We start from the raw sequence: 7,085 nt of genomic DNA on the forward strand, positions 1-7,085 counted from the left end.
ATGCAGAACTGTAAATCAGTTAAACCTCTTTTCTGGCTCGTCACAGTGGCTCACGTCTGTAATCCCTGCACTTTGGGAGGCCAAGGTGGGCAGATCATGAGGTCAGGAGAGCAAGACTATCCTGGCTAACATGGTGACACACTGTCTCTACTAAAAATACAAAAAAATTAGCCGGGCGTGGTGGTGGGTGCCTGTAGTCCCAGCTACTTGGGAGACTGAGGCAGGAGAATGGCGTGAACCTGGGAGGCAGAGCTTGCAGTGAGCCGAGATCATACCACTGCACTTCAGCCTGGGTGACAGAGCAAGACTCCATCTCAAAAAACAAACAAACAAACAAAAAAACCACCACCTCTTTTCTTTGTAAGTTACCAAGTCTCAGGCAGTTGTTTATAGCAGTGTGAAAATAGACTAATATAGGCCTAATAGCAACTCACCCACCCTTGCTAAGGGCTTGTCCTGGGTTTTGGAATCTGGAGATGAAGTTTCTTCATGGCTTTCCCTCTGCCTGGAATGTGTATCTGTTCTTGTCCTGACCCTTAGTCATTGCTTTTCTAGCCTCTTCAAGGCCAGTCTTGAGTCCTGCCTTAAAAGAGTCCATACATCCATCAAGAGAAGAATGGATAAACTGATGCATCCGTACAGTGAAATATTACTGTTGGAGAAAATGGGGACCAGGACTGTAAATCTCTTGAGCAGACAAAGCCAGTTAAGTCATGGACACAAACTTGACCTAGATAAGCTAAACTTAACTTGGGCTATTTTTTGTAAATACCTGCATTAACGCAAAATGAAGTTTAAGTTCAATCAGAAGTCACCAACTAACTTACATAAGGGACTTTCCAGTGGTGGGGGGAGACCAAATAAGGCAACTACACAATCATAACCAAGCCATTATTTTCTTTGCCTTGCTTCCAAGTTACAAAAGCCTTTTCCTTGCATTCCCTTGGTAGAGCCCTGAACCACTTTTGGTTTGGAGCTGCCCAATTTGTGAATTGCTGTTTGCTGAAATAAACTCTATAAACATTTAACAGGACTTATCTTTTAACACTATATAGTAATAAAAAGGAACAAACCACTGATACCTGGAACAACTTGGGTAAAACTCAAATAAATCATGCTGAAATAAGCCATACAGGATGCACAAGAGTGTATCCTATATGATTCTATTATATGAAGTTTAGAAACAGGAAAAACTAACCTATAATGAGAAAAAAAAATAGTGGTTACCTCTGGGGGTTGGGGTTGAGGACTGACTAAGAGGGAGTTTTCTAGGGTGATAGAGATTGGGTTATAGAAAGGTGTATGTCATTATGAAAACCTGTAGGATGTTTATCCTTTTTTTTTTTTTTTTTTTTTTTTTTGAGACGGAGTCTCGCTCTGTCGCCCAGGCTGGAGTGCAGTGGGGGCGATCTCCGCTCACTGCAAGCTCCGCCTCCCGGGTTCGCGCCATTCTCCTGCCTCAGCCTCCCAAGCAGCTGGGACTACAGGCACTGCCACCTCGCCCGGCTAATTTTTTTTTTTTTTTTTGGTATTTTAAGTAGAGATGGGGTTTCACCGTGTTAGCCAGGATGGTCTTGATCTCCTGACCTCGTGATCCGCCCGTCTCGGCCTCCCAAAGTGCTGGGATTACAGGCTTGAGTCACCGCGCCCGGCCAGGATGTTTATCCTTAAGATCTGCATTTCATGATGTAAATTTTACCAAAAAAGCGAACTACAGTTAATAGGCAAGCTGAAGAATGTAGGCATGAAGAATACTGATATCTGTAACTTTAAAATGCATCAAAATATAGGATGGATAGATGGATGGCTCCATATATGATAAAGCAGAGATAGCAAAGTGTTAATGATAGAATCTAGGTGATAGTTAAATGGGTGCTTACTGTACAATTCTGTCAACCTTTCCGTGTGCTTGAATTACTCATTATAAAATGCTGAGTGGTATGGCGTGGTGGGGGAGGGGGAGGAATCCCTAGTCTGTTTTGTCAATTCACCTATAAAAGTAAAGACAACTGGCAGTGAGAAGTCAACCTGTGGACAGTGATAGTTAACTGGAAGCCTCCTAACTCCTTGTCTCTGGCCTTTTGAAGGGGACCATGACTAGGCACTGAAAAGGAGGCAGTCTAATTCAGGATCCCTTTCCCAAATTACTTTAGCTGGTAGGTGCTGAAAAAAATATCTTTTCCCTCCAGCTTTTCCTGACTTCCAGCATCATGAAGTCTTTTCTTCCTTGCAGACGAAACTCTGTCCCTTTAGGTTTTGTCTTGTGTTTGTCTTTGTGTTAGGGCTCCTAGGCAAAGTAGAGACCATCTCATTTTTTCTTCTAATTAGATTTCACATTTGATTACTTACTACAAAGCTATTTGAAATATCACACACCAATGTGTTTTATCCTTTTTTTTTTTTTTTTTTTTTTAAGAAAAAGTTTAACAGAAATGTCACTATATTTACAGAGTAACTTCCTGGCACACATCAGGTCAGCTGGGGAACAGAAAGGGCAGGAGCAGATCATTAGAAATGGTCATTAAAGTAATTCTCCTTGGTAACAAGAACAGCACTTCATGTAGCTTATAGGCCTTCTTTCTTCTGTTTGGCTAGAAGCTTTATCCCCCTTTAACCTCGTGGTGGCAGGGGCCTGTAGTAACATCTTGGGCCGGGCGCAGTGGCTCATGCCTGTAATTCCAGCACTGTGGGAGGCCGAGGCAGGTGGATAACTTGAGGCCAGGAGTTGATCATTTGAGACCAGCCCGGCCAACATGGTGAAACCTCTTCTCTACTAAAAATACAAAAATGGGTGGAGCGTGGTGGCTCAGGCCTGTAATCCCAGCACTCTGGGAGGTCGAGGTGGGTGGATCACTTGTCAGGAGTTTGAGACCAGCTTGGCCAACATGGCAAAAACTCGTCTCTACTAAAAATACAAAAATTAGCTGGGGGTGGTGGTACATGCCTGTAATCCCAACTACTGGGGAGGCTGAGGCAGGAGAATTGCTTGAACCTGGGAGTCAGAGGTTGCAGTAAGCCAAGATGGTGCCACTGCACTGCAGCCTGGGTGACATGGTGAAAGCTTATCTCTAATAAAAATACAAAAATTAGCCGGGCATGGTAGCGGGGCCTGTAATCCCAGTTACTTGTGAGGCTGAGGCAGGAGAATCGCTTGAACCCTGGAGTTGGAGGTTGCTGTGAGCTGAGATTGCACCACTGCACGCCAGCCTGGGCGACAGAGGGAGACTGTCTCAAAAAAAAAAAAAAAAAAAAAAAGGAAAAAAATTAGCTGGGCTTGGTGGCACACATCTGTAATCCCAGCTACAGGGAGGCTGAGGCAGAATTACTTGAACCTAGGAGGCAGAGGTTGCAGTGAGTCGAGATTTTGCCATCACTGCATTCCAGGCTGGGCGACAGAATAAGACTGTCTCAAAACCAAAAAGTATTATCTTCTCCTTATAGAGTCTCTAATCCTATTTCCATTAGTCATTTAATCATGCATTTCTTTTCTTTCTGCTGGCACATCTTTAATTACAAGGTTCAATCTTTCATAGATAACTATTTGTCTGAATCACTTCAACAGTTGGCCAGCCAACGTTTTCATCACAGTCTTGTTGCCTAATTAGGCCATTTACAGTTTTTAGTTTACTACCTGTATAAGAAAAGCATCTGCTAAGGGCAATCTATTGAGTTTGTTTACTGTTTCTCTTGGAGTTACTGATATTAAATACTTTTTAATGTATCTGCATTACACATTTAAGAAGGTCTCGCTCTTAACATAGATCAGCAACAAGGAAATCTTTTTGATACAGGGTTTTGGTCTGTCACCCAGGCTGCTGGAGTGATGACACGATTTCGGTTCACTGCCGCCTTCACCTCCTGGGCTCAAGTGACCCTCCTACCTCAGCCTCCCAAGTAGCTGGGACTCCAGGCAGGCACCACCATACCCAGCTAGTTTTTTGGTATTTTTTGTAGAGACGTGGTTTTGCCATGTTGCCCAGGCTGAGAAAATCTAATCTTTACAACTTTGCCTTCTGAAATCTCATATACTAATTTATAATTTGCTTTCCTGAGATGTTTCAGAGATGGGAATTAAAACTTGTTTTTTTTTTTTCTTCCTTAGAGTGCAAAAGCAGTGCCTTACAAACTTAAGCAGGCTTCAGATTATCTGAGATGTTTGTTTAAAAGGCAGATTCTGGGACCCATTCCTGATTCAGGAATAGCAGGTACAACATTTTGAGAAACATTGCCTTTAAGGAAGTGGGTATGTCACACACAATTTTAATCTCACAGAAACAAAAAATGTGCTAATCTGAACATTTAAAACATTCGTTTTATTATTTACATGTTTGCCTCAAGTTATCACTTTACAGTGCTGTTCCATAAGGAAATCTGGAAAAAGTAAGACTTGATTTTGATTGTTTCCTAACACAAATAATCTTTGTTTTGTGTGATTCTTGGCTAATTCTATGTTTTCCTTTCTCTATTTTTAAGCTGACCATGGAGATATATTGCCATCAGAGTTTCTTTGAAATTTTGTGTGGAGTGTACAAAGAACAACAGGAGGCCAGCACTTATGAACAAGTATAACTCTTTATTAAGATAGAATTGTTCTTATTCAAGAAATAGATGAAAATGGTTAAGTACAATTAAATGGCTCCAAAAGTCTTACAATGAAAACAACAGTCCTGCCAGTTGTTCTTTCCAGAGGCAAACAATTTTCATTCTTAATTTTTCCTTCTGTTAGTTACCTTCATGGGTTTTTCCAAATTGTTATCTTTTTAGTTTTTCAAGTGAATGCATATATTAATACATGAAATTTTAAAAAGCTTCTTCAGTTTATAATGCATCCTAACAGTCCCCTGCCCCATCCCTCCTAATTCTCCAGAGCAATGACTTTTAACTCTTCCAGCAATGTCTTCTGTTTTTTCCCTCACATAACTACTTAGTCATTTCTTGATTATTTTGTACATTATATAGTGATTTCTGGATATGACAGGTGAGGATTTAGCTCTTACACCATCATTATCTTCACTTCCTCCCATATTGTCCCAAAGTGCTTACCATATTTAGGGGTGAAGCAGTCACCACATCATTATGACTGTGTATGTATTGCTCCTTGTTGAGAAAAACAGTGTATTATGCTCTTCCTATCCTGTACTTCTTTCTGCCCTAGAATTAATGATTGCCTAACCAACCCTTCCCCCTTATTTTTTTACTTTTGCTTTATCTTCAATGAACTTCTTTCCAAATGCCCCAAATTTGGCAATAACTTATTTTTAAGAGAAGGGATCTCACTAAGGTAGCCAGGCTTGTCTGGAACTCTTGGGCTCAAGCCATCCTCTTGCTGAGCCTCCTGAGTAGCTGGGACTACAGGCATGGGCCATTCCACCCAGCTAACCTATTAATATTTTTACTGTTTCTTTTTAAGCCAGCTCCATAGCTGGAATATTGTCTGGATCTATGTCATTCTCTGGTTTGTGTACTCCTTCACTTTGCTGGAGTATTTTCTCCAATAGCTTCTCAAAAAAGGGTACATGGAGGTAACCCCTGAGTCTTTGCTTGCCTAAAAATGTATTTTACCTTCACCCTTGATTATTTGGGTGAATACAGATTTATCAGTTGAAAATAACTTTCTAGAATTCTGAAGGCACGGTTCCATTGTTTTCAGATTCCTTTTCAAGACAGGGTCTCTTCTGTCCCCCAGGCTGGAGTGCAGTGGCACAACTACCGCTCACTGCAGCCTCGGACTCATGGGCTCAACTGATCCTTCCATCTCAGCTCCCTGAGTAGACGGGAATACAGGTGTGCGCCACAATGCCCAGCTAATTTTTGTGTTTTTTGTAGAGATGGGGCTTTGCCATGTTGCCCAAGCCGGTCTCAAGTGATCCACCTGCCTTGGCCTCCCAAAGTGCTAGGATTACAGGTGTGAGCCACCGGGCCCAGCTAGTTTTTCTTTTATTCTCTCTCTACTTCCTTCATTTCTCAAAGGCATCTCAAACTCAGTGGGCTCAAAACCAAAGTCAAACTCCATCAGAATATCCTGCTACTTACAACTTTAAAATATATCTTAAATCACAAGTTCTTACTACATGCAACCCTTTGGTTCAAGCAACCATCATCCCTCACTTGAACTTAGAATTGGTTTTCCTGCTTCTGTATTTTTTTAAATTATAGAATATTTCAAATAAACCATGCGTGGTTTTATTCTTTTTACTACATAAAAAGAATGAAGATGTGCCAGGTGTGGTGGCTCATGCCTGTAATCCTAGCACTTTGGGAAGCTGAGGTGGGCGAATCACTTGAGGTCAGGAGTTTGAGACCAGCCTTACCAACATGGTGAAATCTTGTCTGTACTAAAAATAAAAAATAAAAAATTTATCCAGGCATGGTGGTGTGCACTTAGTCCTAGCTACTTGGGAGCCTGAGGCAGGAGAATTGCTTGAATTTGGGAAGGCGGAGGTTGTAGTGAGCTGAGATTGCACCACTGCACTCCAGCCTGGGCAACAAGAGCTAAACTGTCTTTAAAAAAAAAAAATATATATATATATATACACACACACACACACACATATATATATATATACACACACACACACACACACACATATATATATATATATATGAATGAACGCTTACATACTTAAACATGAATTGCTTTAAGTGTTTGGCATTCGCTGTTCCCGTGCATGCCAGCAGCTTCTTACCGCAAACACCTGGGACTTACTATAGAGCAGCTGGAGTACATTCCGCCCACACACAGGACAAAGAGCTGACAACCAAGGAGAGAGAGGAATCAATACTCCAGTTTTCTCCCTTCCATTTCCCTGTATCTCAGCAGTATGGAGCTTGTTACCAGTGAGAACCTGCTCGCTGACTTTAAACTGGTTTTCTTACCTTCTCAGTTCAGTTTTTGCTTACCTCAACTGACGGTTTCTGGTATGACCTAGCAAATAAACTGCTTTCACTGAAATTTCAGTCTTGGAATCTACTTTGGGTTTCCCAATTTAAGACAGAAACATACTCATTTTCCCATCGCTGGACTTCCAGGTTGTTTTCAATTTTTCACTGTTACAAACAAGGCTGCAACATTTATCTACAAACCT

Source organism: Macaca mulatta, chromosome 6, assembly GCF_049350105.2.
Source record: "Macaca mulatta isolate MMU2019108-1 chromosome 6, T2T-MMU8v2.0, whole genome shotgun sequence".
NCBI classification, from domain to species: Eukaryota; Metazoa; Chordata; class Mammalia; order Primates; family Cercopithecidae; genus Macaca; species Macaca mulatta.